The sequence below is a fragment of the Girardinichthys multiradiatus genome, chromosome 2, assembly GCF_021462225.1.
Source record: "Girardinichthys multiradiatus isolate DD_20200921_A chromosome 2, DD_fGirMul_XY1, whole genome shotgun sequence".
Taxonomy (NCBI): Eukaryota; Metazoa; Chordata; class Actinopteri; order Cyprinodontiformes; family Goodeidae; genus Girardinichthys; species Girardinichthys multiradiatus.
In genome coordinates this window covers 19,418,790-19,434,440 of record NC_061795.1, presented here as the reverse complement: position 1 = coordinate 19,434,440, position 15,651 = coordinate 19,418,790, and the positions used below count along the sequence as shown (strand labels likewise).

The window sequence follows — 15,651 nt, the reverse complement described above, 5'->3', positions numbered from 1 at the left end:
TTTGCATCCATCTGTTGGCATTATGCATGTGTGGGATGGAAAAAGGAGCACAGCCATCTTATCACTTTGGATAGCAGTCTCCCAGAGCGGAGTTTATTCTTAGAGGCCATTCATGTAATGTGTCTCTTTCAGTCAGTGTGTTATTTTTGGAACTGCTAACACTGAGGAATCTAATGTTAACAAACCTCTTTTAGCCCTGGAACTTGCAATGAGGTATTGATACATGTCTTTCTTTTAGTTTAAAAATTAATCTACTTTCCCATAAAATAGATTAAGAGATTTCTTTTTTTTTTTTTTTGGAAGGTCAAAGGAGGTAAAATTCAACATGCAACTCTGCTGACAGGACACATGGATCCAGATGCGCACATGTGTTGCACTGCTGCTTGTTTTCTTTAGGAGCCCAGCCCCCGTAACAGGAAGATAGTGAAAGCACAGTGAACAAAAGTCTGAGTCATTGAACTGGCACTCCCCAGGAGCTCCCATCAGGTTGTTATGGCCAAACGAATTCTTTCTGTGTCACTCAGAGAGCCCACACTCCAGCTCTGCCTGCTGCTTTGCAAGACACATCCTCAAGTGGTTTTTGTCAACATTAACCAATCTGTAGTTGGAATATCGAGCAGAAATATCATCTTTTTCTCACACATTAACTTTTGCATTATTTTTTTAATTTTTCCCTATTTTAGCATCTGATCTAAGACCAATACACATCTGTGTGCCAGTTTTTGGGCCACTAATTAGACCAACTGTTTTTTTTTAGTCCGTAAAACAGCTCAGATGTCAAAAACATCATAACAGTTTTTGTGAACATGATTTTATGAACATTTAAACTAAAGTTATGTTTGTATTGGTGCTCATTTAAACAGAGGCAAATTATTATTTATTTAGGAAATGGAGATAGGAGATGATGCATTATCATGTTCCTTTGTGAAATACATACTGAGAAAGGTGCATTTAAAGTGTTTTTGGTCAGAATGAAGCTTTTTAAAAACCAATAATATAAAATATAATATTTCAGTTGTTTACACCTCCCGTTTTTTTCCTACGAGACAGTTTTTTCTGACTGGATATGCTTTGCATGTTCCATTCTCCATATGTATTTAACACCATCTCCCCCCTGGATTAGTCAAGTAACTAATCATCAGCATCAATGTAAATAACATAACTTTGGTTAGAAGGTTCATAAAGTAGTGTTTGCATAAATCTTCATGATATTTTTGAGGTTGTGGTGTTGTTTAAGATGTTACAAGTCCACTTTGGTCTTGACCCTCCTCCTCTGATACATGCTAATATGGAGTGATACTAAAAAAAGGCTCCAATAGAGTTATCCACTGTGGGTAAGATATTAACTGCTTACAACCTGTTAATAAAACTTTACTTCAGCAACCATGGACTATACCTTCAAGGAATTTTTATGGTTTCTATGATAAACAAACTCAAGTATGTTTTGTCTGAATGTAATAAAGATGCGCCAATGAGGCTGTGGCCAAAATGATTCTTGGTTTTCTCTGAGATCTGGCTTGAAGATTTCCATTTTGACCAATTCCAATTTTGTTTTTAAGGACTATAATACAAGCGAATACAATGTACAGCAGTAGCTTTGATAGAGGTTAAAGGTAGGTTTAAGTCCAAAAGAAAATGAAGAAATTACAACAGTATCCCCATTTATTCATCAACGCACATGTCCCTAAGCCTAATCTGATTTTATTTATCTCAAAAAAGTGTGTTAAAGTTCTGTATCCTTTCTCAAAAATTGGACAAAACATTATTATTGTCAGTCCAAAACTCCCCTACCCACCAAAGTTGATTTCTGAACCACCCCTGTAATAATGCAAACACAGGAGAGTCCAGAGCCACAGGAAGAGGGGGTAGGAGGTGCATTTTTAGGATATTTCTCCCTAAAGGTCCTGAAACACTTAGCTGGATCCACTGTTGTTATGTGATGGGGGAAATAAGTAGGGCTTTTAAATGGTTATATTGACGTAAATATGTGCTTATTTAAATATTTCCTCCCTTTTTTTTTCTGTTTTTGCTTTTTTGCCACACTTAAATGATTTGGATCAATAAATAATTTTTACTGTCAAACTGAAAAAAATCTGGGTAATTACAATGAGCAGTTTTCAAATGGTGATTTCGTTTACTGAGGGAAAAAACTAGTCAGTATTTCACATCACTGTGGAGGAATTTGACATACTTTTCTTTGCAAAATTGTTTAATTCAGCCACACTGGAGGGTTTTCAAGTATGAACACTGTCTTTAAGGTCATACCACAGCAACTAAATCAGATTAAGGTCCAGACCTTAACTAGGACATTCCAAAACTTTCCCTTTGGTTTTTTGAGTCATTCAGAAGTGGTTTTGTTCATGTGTTTTGGTTCATTGTTCCGCTGCAGAACCCGAGTGCACGTGGGCTTAAGGTAAAAATTAAAAAGATGTCTCTGACAGGATTATTTTACTAGAGAGCAGATATCATGGTTTCATCAACTACAGCAGAGAAGCGCCAGACTGTCACCCAACCACTACCATGTTTGACTGTAGGTAAGTATTATACTACATGTAACAGGATGCAAACCTTCCAAAAAATCCACTTTTGTCCATAGTCTTTTTTTTACTGTGTTCTTTTTGGAAAGCAGTGATTTTGTCTTAAAAACTCTCCCATGAGAGCCAGTTTTGCTTAGTCTCTTTCTTTTTGCAACGTAAATCTTTAAGTGGATATAAACGTAGGGAAGTGAGGCCTACACTGATATTGTTATGGGTTGTTTTACTTGTTTTTCTCAAGAAATGTTCTTAAATTTCTTCAGCTCTAGACATATATGTGGTGCTTCTTGAGATCTTTTATCCTACTTCATATTGTCAGACAGATACTATTTAAGTTATTCCTCGGTTCTACAGGTCTGGATTTAATCGGACCTGAATGCGGCTTGCAAAATTTAATGCAGCTTTACAGAAAATATGGTTAATTGACAGTAATTTCATGATTTAACAAAATACTTTTTCTGCATTATTTGTAAACTGTATTTTGTATTTACTCAGATTATCTTATTTTTGTATTAAAATGTATTTGATAAGTTGATACCATAGCTTGGATGTATCTGAGTGAAGTAGAGGAGAAAACATACCCTCCATTTAACATCCCAGTCTGTCAATTTAGCTCAGAAAAAACTTTCCCAAACCTTTATCGCTAAAGTTGCTGACAAATCTTTATGTCTGTTATTCCCCTTTATCAAAGACAGACCTAGTGATAATAAGCAGTTTTGTGCAACTGCACCAATGCTTATTAAGTAGTATACATCCAGAGCTGAGCATCATGCCTATACATGGTGGTGATAATGAAACATGTGCGTCGAGCATGACTTTCATCATCGCGGTGGTCTGACGGTTGGTCCCGCAATTATGCTGTGTGGTTACAAGAAATCTGCTGAGCCAAACCCATTTTTCTCGAGCTCCATCCTGTAGCTCCTCATAAACACAGTTGTGCCTGGAAGCGCTAAGTAACCATAGTTACTTTTAATCACTTCAGAATAATGCTTAGCATGTGGATCTAGTGTGTGCCTCTGCTCTAGGCAAATGCCGCTCAATCTCGTACACAATGAATGTACAAAGTTAGGACAAGGTTCACAACAGTCATGCCCCCTCTAAATGACCACACTGTAACACGGTCCTAAATTTCTACCATCCAAGCCACCATCTGTTCCGCAAGGCACAGTGACTACACTACACATTCAGGGACCACCGGCGTTTTAAATAAGCTGTATTTCATCCAGCCATCTGCCACCCTTCCCCAAACAGTTTACAGTGAGTGGGCTCGTCCCTCTGGAGTTTGTCTGTGGCAACTCGACTCCAGGCCACAGCTCTTCGTCCACAACCATGAAGAGACTTGCCTCCTCTGACAGCTCCTCACAACACTCGGCCCTGTCCTGGGCTGCTTTTAGCCACGCTGCGGTAAGCTGGAGAACGTCTGGGGGATGAAAGTTTGCCAGCGTGTTTGGCCTGCAGGCGATTTACACAAAACGCGAGGTGATTCATTCTGTCCCTGCACAAACAGGCCTGTATGAACATTTCATCCACGCTGACCACTTAAATCAACAGTGGCGAGTGTATACACACTGGTACTAGGTCTTACACTCTGCCCATTGAAACTCAGCTCAGTTTCTTGCTTTAAGTGCTTGCACTCACTCACATCTAGACAAGTTTGTCACTGTACATGTCAAGAGAAAAATACACACAAAGACAAGGCTCATAGTTCATGTATGAAACTCTTTTCATTTCAATTATTTTTTTCCATTTACAGAAAAGTGTGAAGTTTGAATGAATCTAACTTCTCATCTAATGTATTGTACCCGGATATACAATACATTAGACCCTGCCAAATTTTCATACCAATGAACCTTTCACAATTTTTTTTAAACACAATCGCATTTTTTATTTATTTTATTGAGATTTTATGTGACAAATCAACTAAAAGTATTTTTTTTTTTCACAAACACTAATCTGAAAAGTGTGGCTTGTATTTGAAGTGAGCAAAATCCTGAGCAACCAACATCAGACAGATCAGGGATAAAGTTGTACAGAGGTCCAAGGCAGGGTTAGGTATAAAACAATATCCCAAGCTTTGAATATGTCATCAAGCACTCTTCAGTCTGTCACCTGAAAATGGAAAGAGTATGTTACAGCTACAAACCAACCAAAGCATGGTTAACTACCTTAAATGACAGTTAAGGGAGCAAACAAAAAACCCATGGTAACTTCAGAGAAGTTACAGTGATCCCCAGTTTAGGTAGAAAAATCTGTCCACAAGGCATTTGTTAGATGTGCATGTGACAAATCTGGCCCTTAAGAAATATTGTCTTGAAGGAAGTTATTTTTAAGAAGGCCATAAAAGGTAAAGTTTGCCATAAGTTGTGTGAGAGACATTGCAAGCATGTGAAAAAGGTAGTCTAATTAGATAAGACCAAAATTGAACTTTCTGGCCTACAAAAACAGGGTCTGGCGGAAAACACACTCAGCACGTCCCTCTAAAGACACATTGACAGGCTGGCAGCATATTATGGTTAGATACATGCAGCAAGAACCACAGTGGAATGGATTAGTTCAAAGCTGATTCATGCCTTTAGAATGGACCAATCAAAGTTCAGACTCAAATCCAATTGAGAATCTTCAGCAAAACCTAATGTTTACAGAGATTTTATATCCAATCTCAATGAGAGTGAGGTGTTAGGCAAAGAATGGTCAAAAATATCCATCTCTAGGTGTGCAAAGCTGGTACAAACATGACCCAAAAGATTATTAGTGGTGATTGCAGCAAAAGGTGGTTCTATAAAGTATTGATTTAAACGGGCAGGGAAAAAGTTCAAGTTCAAGATGTGTGAATACTTTAGCAAGGTGGTGTAAATGGCCTCTGTTGTTGAAATAAACCATAGACTCTGTATGGTCCTGATCTAATAAGCAAATACTTGTCAACATCAAGATGACTGAGAAGCGACAGAGCCGTTTCCATTTCTGTCTCCAGAAAAAACAATGAGGTCACCTATTTTTACTTCCCTCTTTTGTCTGCGTAGAAACCTAAGTAGCTCAGTTTTAAAGTCCTTCAGTTCTATTAACGGCATGTTTTTATTTGTCTAAAGACACTGAAAAAGAGACATTAACATGGCTTCGGTGAGCTGTTGCAAATCCATCTCTTGGAAATCTATTATTAACACAACATTCTGACAAAATTCTCACCTGCAGCAGATCACAGAAGAACTTAGCTCAGCTCACATCTCCCCCAGCGCATGCCTTTTCTGCTACATCATCGCAACAGTGCAGCCAGCAGCTGTGGAATGGGAAACCCAGGCTGCACTGGCTAGGCTCTGCATTTGATGAGAATAAAACCGGTATTTGGCTTTGTGGGACTGTACGGAGCCTGCATTAGCTGTAAGACCATGGATGTAGAACCACATAACATTTATTCAACCACAGGCTGAACTTGTAAAATTCATATCTTCACTCAACTCACTTTGGTCAATGTGAGCTTGTTAAACAAGAACTTTGAGCTTATTTACTTTGATGAATACTGGGACTGAAAGACTGTAAAGCTGTCAACCTGTTATTCGCCCACTAGGTGACACTAACACCATGTTCCTGTTCTTTGTCTTCACCATATTTCACCCTGCTTCACTTAAACTCTCTCCTCATGTGAAATATTCCTGAACCAAGTTAAAAAAGATAAACTTTTTAAAAATGCGTTAATTATGAATAACTTTTAAGTTGTACCATTAAAAGGTTATTTTTGTAGGTGTCCTCCTTTGTATTGTCTGCACACGGCTGCTTTACAAAGTGTCCAAATGTCTTGTGATGATATTTGCTACGGCTTAATAAGAACAAAATATTATTTCAGACATCCTTGGTTAAACATAATAGCTCCCGTTTCGTGTGTCTTGCAGGTTCAACTGGGGATGTAAATGTCTTCTAGAGGGTGAGCCAGTGACCCCCTGAGGAAACACTTTATGATATGTTCACCTCTGTTCATAAAGAGGTCTATAAGGAGTCATAAATCCAGTGGAGTAGCTGGGTTGGGTTTTCTCTTTATTTCAAGAAACTAAATCTGTTTATACATATCTTTATTAGTGTTGGCCCAGTTTCAGAAACAGCGCGGGAATATCAACAGATCTGAAAAGGGTAGAAAAGAGTGATGTATTTGCTTATTAAATGTTATTGCAGAGATCTAAAACAGTCAAAAGCAACATTTTAGATTACAAGTCTTGTAAAATGTCTTTTTTGACAGCCCCTCTACTTCTAATGTCGTTCTTACCCGATCTATCATGGTTAGAGTTTGAAAAAAGTAAAATAAACTTCTCATACTGTACTGCTTGTGGCCGATGTGGTGTTGTGAGACCACATTCCCCCTCACTCGACAGCTCTCCTGACAGCTATGGACCCGTGACGGACAGGCAGCGGTCAAGAAGCGCAGACCAGTTGTCACCAAAGTGACAGCCGACAGCTGAGTCCATACATCTGGAGAGGGGCAGTGTCCACACTCCTGCAATCCCGACGGCTCGAAATGAGTTTTTTCACCGTCAGGGTATGAAGTTACTCTTACGGCACGCGCACGGAAAGGGATTCGTGTCTCTTTGGAGACGTGCTGCGTAAAAGCGCACAAGGGACTGAGAAACCAGTATACTGTGAGCATATACAAGAAGCATAATATTTATGCCATTGACTACGAAGGTGTGAACTGTTCATTTTACCATGACAACGAAGACGCATTTAGTCTGCTTTTGTGCAGTTTGCCATTTAATATGACCATCTATTTACGCAGACGGCAAATATGCGATCAAATGCATTTGTCCACTCACCAAGAAGAGTTTAGTCGCAGCAAACCGAGTATCCAGAACTAATACTCCTGATGTAGCGAAAGTAGATCACAGAGCCTCTCATCTGCAATATATGCAAAGTCCAAAACAAAAAAAAGAAAAGCTGCTCCACTGCTCTGCGGTGGTTGTACAAGAACAAAGAGCTGTGCAGAGCGATAAGCTGAAAGCCCAGGAACTGGCTACAAGAAACGATCTTTACGCACCGTCGCCGTATCGCAGTCACTTCAGCTGGGCACTGTGAGCGCTGTGCTGCTCCTCCACGGTCACAGCGAAATTACATTAGTGTTCCTCCCTGCCTATTGGCTTAAATAAGCCCCCACCGGTCATGGAGAAGCGGACCAGTCTCACCAGCTCAGTGGACAAACACTCTTGAGAGTTTAACTCTTGCTGCTGCGACTCCGGCTGCAAAAGGGGGAGTGGGAACTGTTAAGGAACTAAAAACTTCTGAGTCAAAATTAGAAATTTCCTATCCGGGAGTGGTGCTGAAAATCTAGTCCATGGATTTGTTACTTCTAGGCTGGACTATTGTAATTCTTTACCATCAGCATGTCCACAAAATACAGTTAAAAGCCCTTAGCTGATCCAAAATGCTGCAGCAAGAGTTCTGATGACAATTAAAAAGAGAGATCATATTTTTCCTTTTTTAGCTTCCCTTCATTGGCTCCCTGTTAAATCCAGAACATAATTTAAAATTCTCCTTCTGGCCAATTCATACATCAGAGATCTGATTGTTCCATACGTTCCTAACAGAGCACTTCGTTCTCAGACTGCAGGTTTACTGGTGGTTCCTAGTCGCTAGAAGTAGAATGGGAGGCAGATCCTTTAGTTATCAGGCTCCTCTCCTGTTAAACCAGCTCACAATTTTAGTCCGTGAGGCAGACACCCTGTCTACTTTTAAGGCTAGACCTAAAACTTTCCTTTTTGATAAAGCTTATATAGTGGCTTATGTTATCCTGAGCTATCTCTGTAGTTATGCTGCTTAGGCTTAGAGTGCTGGAGAACATAATGACCACTTTCCCTCTCAGCTTCATTCTCATACTACTCTCCAATTCTGCATTATTTGCTGTTATTTCAGCTTTTAACTCTTTGTTCTCTCTCTGTTTTTTTTTTTTTTTTTTTTTTTGTCTTTCTAGAAACTACATCTGGCCTGGCTCTGTGTTTAACTGTTACACCTTCCTGGAGGGGGACATGGGCCAAGCTGCTGCTGCCAACAACTTAATGCTCACCTTATACAGATGATACACTTGGCCCTGTCTTTCAGTGTTTAACCCTGTCTCTCCTAGACATACAGGTCCTTCTCAAAAGATTAGCATATTGTGATGAAGTTCATTATTTTCCATAATGTCATGATGAAAATTTAACATTCATATATTTTAGATTCATTGCACACTAACTGAAATATTTCAGGTATTTTATTGTCTTAATACGGATGATTTTGGCATACAGCTCATGAAAACCCAAAATTCCTATCTCACAAAATTAGCATATCATTAAAAGGGTCTCTAAACGAGCTATGAACCTAATCATCTGAATCAACGAGTTAACTCTAAACACCTGCAAAAGATTCCTGAGGCCTTTAAAACTCCCAGCCTGGTTCATTACTCAAAACCCCAATCATGGGTAAGACTGCCGACCTGACTGCTGTCCAGAAGGCCACTATTGACACCCTCAAGCAAGAGGGTAAGACACAGAAAGAAATTTCTGAACGAATAGGCTGTTCCCAGAGTGCTGTATCAAGGCACCTCAGTGGGAAGTCTGTGGGAAGGAAAACGTGTGGCAGAAAACGCTACACAACGAGAAGAGGTGACCGGACCCTGAGGAAGATTGTGGAGAAGGGCCGATTCCAGACCTTGCGGGACCTGCGGAAGCAGTGGACTGAGTCTGGAGTAGAAACATCCAGAGCCACCGTGCACAGGCGTGTGCAGGAAATGGGCTACAGGTGCCGCATTCCCCAGGTCAAGCCACTTTTGAACCAGAAACAGCAGCAGAAGCGCCTGACCTGGGCTACAGAGAAGCAGCACTGGACTGTTGCTCAGTGGTCCAAAGTACTTTTTTCAGATGAAAGCAAATTCTGCATGTCATTCGGAAATCAAGGTGCCAGAGTCTGGAGGAAGACTGGGGAGAAGGAAATGCCAAAATGCCAGAAGTCCAGTGTCAAGTACCCACAGTCAGTGATGGTCTGGGGTGCTGTGTCAGCTGCTGGTGTTGGTCCACTGCGTTTTATCAAGGGCAGGGTCAATGCAGCTAGCTATCAGGAGATTTTGGAGCACTTCATGCTTCCATCTGCTGAAAAGCTTTATGGAGATGGAGATTTCCTTTTTCAGCACGACCTGGCACCTGCTCACAGTGCCAAAACCACTGGTAAATGGTTTACTGACCATGGTATCACTGTGCTCAATTGGACTATGGAATAAGCGGTAGAAAATGACTGACTGACTGACTGAGGAATTTTGGGTTTTCATGAGCTATATGCCAAAGTCATCCGTATTAAGACAATGAAAGACCTGAAATATTTGAGTTAGTGTGCAATGAATCTAAAATATATTAATGTTAAATTTTCATCATGACATTATGGAAAATAATGAACTTTATCACAATATGCTAATTTTTTGAGAAGGACCTGTAGCTACTAGTTGAGCTGATACTGAGACTAATTGTATGTGCTTTCTTTCATACTCTTGAAAACTGGCTCAGAGTTCATCTGCTTAGCTGCCTTTCTCTCCTAGATGAAGCTCTAGGAGCTATAACCATTAATGTTTTATTTTTCTTTCCTATAAAAAGAAAAACTGGATTCGTGCCTTGTGTTCTTTTTGTATCTCTGCTCTGTTCTCTCAAACCCCCAGTCGGTCGTGGCAGATGGCCGCTCACACTGAGCCTGGTTCTGCTGGAGGTTTCTTCCTGTTAGAAGGGAGTTTTCCTCTCCACTGTCGATACATGCATGCTCAGTATGAGGGATTGCTGCAAAGTCAATGCAAGCCAGTGTCGCTACATGCTCATCCAGGAGGAGTGAATGCTGCAAGTCATTGACTTGATGCAATTTGCTTGGTTACCTTAGATAGAAAACCTTTTAACCAATCTGAATAATAAAAGGCTGGGCTTGGTATTTCTCTACCAGCTCTTACTTGCCAATTCTTTGCAAACACCTCAAACTCTGAGATGGGATTAAGAAATGTTCTCAATTGAATTCTGGCTTGGGTTTTGACTGGGGCATTCTAACATAAGTGAGTGAAAATTTTGGCCAATTCTTCTTTGCAAAACAGATTAAGCTTAGTCTGACTAAATGGAGACCATAACCATTCTTTGTTGCTCTGGTTATATGTTTAAGGTTGTCATCCAGATGGAAAGTGAATCTCCACCCCAGTCTCAAGTCTTTTGTAGCCTCTTACAGCTTTTTATTTTCGAAGATTCTCCTGTATATAGCTTCATCCATCATCCATCTGACGAGCTTTCCTACCCTTAAGAAAAATCCCTAAAGCAGTATGCTGGCTGTTGGGACCACTTTCATGATTACAACATGAAGTCCGGTACAGACTTTTCTGGAACTTTCAAAATAAATTGCATTAACCTACTTCCGGCACAGCCAGGAAAAGGGGTACTTCCCATGATGCCACTGTCTGTATAAAAGCACCCCCTTTCCAAGGAATCGACCTCGACAGGAGGGACACAGTGCGCTAATGTCTCTTTGCTGGCAAACAGACATAAACTCTTCTAACTGGATCCAAGAGTGTCATACGATCATCGATCATATGTACTAAGTCAAGTACGTAATGAAATACTGTTCGTGTATCCGGTATATTCATTCATGAACAGGATAATTAAGGTACAAGCATTGCTTGACTTTCTCTCTGAGGCCTGCAGAGGCAAACTGTGTTCCAGAGATTTCCCAGCAGAGACGCTGTCTCTACGACGCCGAGTGAAGCAGTTTCCCAGTCTGAAAGGAGGACAACAGGGACCGCATCACCGTGGTTACAGTAACTGTGTAGATGGCAAACATTGTGTGAATTACTTCCATATGTGTGTAGAGTTTTGCTGTTCAATAATGTCAGAGCTTGGCTCACCCTTTTTGATTTTGTCCTAATACCATCGCCTTACAGGGCTGGTATTCACAGGACAATCCTTAACAGACCAAAATATTATTTGATAAAATATTAAAGTATTAATATTAAATATTAAATCATATTTTCAGATTCATAGTCACAACATGGCATTGCAGTAGGGATGGTGTTTTTAGGGTCAGTCATAGTGATTGTTTTTGGCCAGAGATAGATAGTTTTGCATGTAGGTCAAAAAGTGTAATCTTGTTCTTAAATGACCAGAAAACATTTTTGCATATTGGCTCTGTCCCCCATGGCATGTTGCAAACTGCAAACATGACTTTATGTGACATCCTTTCAGTAATATCTTTCTTCTTGACACCCTTTAATAAAGATTTGTGGAGTGCACAAAAGAGTTTATTCAGGGGTATCACAGTAAAAGGGGCAGAATACCCATCACAATTTTAAATTTCTATCAATAAAGAATGTTAAAAAAAAGCATGTATCATTTTGCTGTCCAACCACTTTGTCTCAATCTATCAATTAAAAGCCCACTAAAATACAATGAAGATTTTTGTTGTAACCTGACACAATATGGAAAAGCTCAAGCCATAGGGATTATTTTGCAAGGCAATGATGTGAACAGAAATTGTTGTTCTGTAGTTAATATACATTTTTACCAAGATATTTAACTGATATTTGTACATATTCAGTGTGGTTCTTTGCCACCAATACAACATTTTGACAATGTGCATCATGTTCTCCCATACTGATTGTGTAACACAACTCCTTTTTAATGGGGATGATGAAAGGTAATCTATATGTATACAAGTGAAAAGAAGCTATATGTCTATTGAGTCAGACAAAATGTAAAGAGTTGAAAAGAACAACAGCCACCCATAAATCAGTGTATGGTCACAATGCACATGTTAGAGACTCAGGGGTTTAAGCTGCTCAGATTCACAAAAAACAGGAACTTTCTGTGTTCTGAACATTCAGGTGCTGATAACCTTTACTAACAAAAACATGTTTTTCCACTTGTAAACCATAGAAGAAAGAGCCAGCCATCTGCGACGAAGATATAGAAGCTCCGTCACATTAAGAGTGACAGCAAACCCACAAACAATTGTGCAAATCAGGATCATTTGTACCTAGTTAAAATTAGGATCTTAAAATGGAGTTTTGACAAAAATTCAGAATGAAAGACTCACCTTCACCGCCTCCACCTTCCAGTGACTCTTCGGTGCGTCTCCCGGGCTTCCAATCAGCATCCTGTCCGTCTGATTCTCCATCCAATCACCTTCCGACACCTTGCTTTTAAAGGAGCTTCTACCGTGTTCATCTTCGCTTGTCAGCTGAGCTCATCCCTCCTCCACCCCACCACCACCATCTTCCTTCACATCTACTCCTGGCTTCCTCGCTTCCTGGCCACCAATCCACCACCAGTGTCGGATCAGGGGGAAGACATATTTAAATCTAAGCCTTACAAATGATCATCTTAGCTCATGTCATTCTCAGCATTCATGTCTTCCTCCCAGATCCGAAATTACCATGTAATTTCTCATCATTAAAACGTTTCTAATTGCCATCCCTCTGTTTGTGAGTCTTTTCAGATTGAATTGCTTTTGAAATGTCCCTGAATAAATTAACACTGACCTCTATAGCTTTATATCTTTGGCTGACCCAGGTTCCTGCTCGGTCACCATTGCATAGATCTGTGTGTGTGTGTGTGTGTGTGTGTGTGAATGCATCCTAAGCAATAACAGGTTTCGTAAGGGGTCAGTCATTCCCCAAACAGTTTTGACTTTAAGCAAGTAAAACAAGTTCGGTGACCAAGCTTATATAAACCAGATGTATATGAGAAACCACTCATTATCATTTATTCATTTTGTAAGCAAATTCTCTGTCCCTTTCAGAGCTGCACACATCAAGATATTTGAGTGGGCAGATGCCATCGTATTTTAGAGCCGGAAACCTACAACCGCTTGAAAGTATAATTTTTCTGAAACAAAAAGAGCGTTTTTAGCCAAACCTACTAAATCTGTGTGGCTGTTAATAATAACATAAATAATAAATAAATAATAAAATAGCATCTGTAACGGCACCATCTTGAAGCTTGTCACTCTCTATGGCAATGGATAGAAAATGGAATGTTTTCTTGGAAAGAAAAAGCTCTTTTAATTAGAATATATGGACTGGATGCCTGGGCATTTGTTGGCAACAGCACAGAAAGGCAAAAAGAACACAAAGAGCACGTTTGCAGGAAAGATCATCAAAGCAGAAAATATTGGTGAGCTGGTGATGACAGATAGCTCAAGCGGGGAGTCAACTGTCAAACCACTGAGGCAACTGCAGAGGGTTATTTATAAGCATAAAGTTAATCAGATTAAGGAAAGCATGTGGCTACAGCTGTCATCTCAATGTTTCAACTTGTTTTTCATGCATCACATGTGTGACATTAATTTGAAGTGACTTCTTTGGGCCAAAAGACATGTTGTTCTGAGAATTGCAGTTTTTTAAGACAAGCGGTCATTTACCACTGTGTTGAATAACAGGCAGATTGTGCTTACCAGATAGAGCTTTTGAATCTCTTCATATGGTGCCAGTTTATTAAGTCTCCAGCCTACTGCACTCAGACAACGGTTCTCTTGACTTGCTACTCACTGGACAAATCACCAGAGAAATCTTTCAGTTATAAACTCACATTTGAGTTGCAGACTTTTCTATTTTTTATTTTTGGACATTTGTGATGCACAGATTCCAGAGTTTGGCATTCCAGATCTAACAATATCACTCTATGGCAATATTCGGCTGCTTTCACAACTGCCTGAGCTTACTTTTTTAACAAATTCCTTGGTTTAGGACATTAAATGTATGTATCTGTTGCAAGCTACAAACAAAGTACAATATACCTTTTAAATAATTAATGCTATATGACTAATCACATGAATTCTTCCTCTTTTGACACATCAGCTCATGTAGTCCAAGAATGTTTGGCAAACCTTGAAACCGTTAAGATTCTTTGAATTTATACGTGATGTATCTGACCTTAGCAAATGAATAAAACTGATTAAAACTAAACTAAATTAGTATTTAGAGATATTCGAACCTCTTTTTTATATTTCCTGCTTGCTCTTTGAGATCTACAGTGAAAATGAGTTAGCATTTGCTTAAAAAGGAAAAAAAGGATCTTTGTAGGTCAGCCTTTGTATTCTAGTTGGAATTGCTCAACATAAATATTTTACCTGCTCAATCTTCATCTTGTATCAGCGTCTTATCTAGTGAGATTTTTATGGCAGTGTTGTAAAAGGGGGAAAAACAAAATAAAAGAAACAATAAAAATGCTCACACATAAAGATGCCGTGCCGTGTCCTGTCCGGTAGACTAGCACTCAGAATTGTTGTCTGAGTACCAAGAAGAGGCCCAACAGATTTACTTTCACAAGTGGAGCATTACAGCTAACACTATAATGCTCCGCTTTATATTTATGAAAAAGACTTTATTAGAAACTGCTTTGGGATTATTTCAATTGCAATGAACATGGAGACATAAACGAAAAGGAAAAAAAAAAAAGCAAAAACAGGCACACAGTCACAATCATACATTCCCACTCTCGTGTACACATAAAAAGACTCACAACCACACACTCAACGTTAAAGCACACAACAATGGACGTTGCACACTCACTCACACTCCCCATACATACTCTTATTCTCAGGTCCAGGTACCGATACTCCAGAGGGCCACCAGCCCCCAGACCCAGGAGGTGGTCCCCTTCCTTCCACGGTGACAGGCAGACTGCACCATCCCAGACTAGTGCCGGCTCCGCCCATACCCGAATGAACCCAGCCCACACCCCAATGCCCATCACCGAGCCCAGCCCCCAACGACCCCAGTACCCATCCAGAGAGGGGGCCACTTACAAAAGAGGGGTCCACCTGGTCCAAACGAGCCCGCCAACCAGAGCCATCCCAGAATGAAACAATCCAAACCCCCCAATGATTTCTGATCTCAACCCCATGAGCCCCCCACCCCTCATGAACCCCAACATGAATCTTTCCACAGGGCCACCCCCAACCAGGACACAGATATCGAACACATGCCCCCGAACCCAAAAGCAATGAATCCGCACAGTGCAAGCTCCACACACAACCCCACTGCAAGCAACCCCACCGCATCATACACTCCACCACCCAACGCTGCGCAATGGCAAGGCGAGGGCCCCGTGCAATGCCACCTCAGCCTCTGCCCACAAGCGCAATAGAGCAG

At 40.3% G+C, this 15,651-nt stretch overlaps 1 protein-coding gene across 5 annotated transcripts in view; it reads right to left on the bottom strand.

Moving 5' to 3' along the window:
• The window catches only part of prickle1a (prickle homolog 1a), a 28,628-nt gene extending 20,919 nt beyond the window's left edge, over window positions 1-7,709 (bottom strand). The window contains exons 1-2 of one of the 5 annotated variants that reach the window (XM_047391284.1): window positions 7,331-7,709; window positions 5,718-5,845 (exon numbers count right to left, since the gene is read on the bottom strand). The gene's annotated coding sequence lies outside the window, so the exon portion shown is untranslated. Of the gene's footprint in view, window positions 1-5,717; window positions 5,846-6,836; window positions 7,045-7,330 lie in introns of those variants that run through there. The other 4 variants (XM_047391303.1, XM_047391273.1, XM_047391312.1 and 1 more) reach the window with 4 other exon arrangements.
• Between the last annotated feature and the right edge of the window lie 7,942 nt (window positions 7,710-15,651).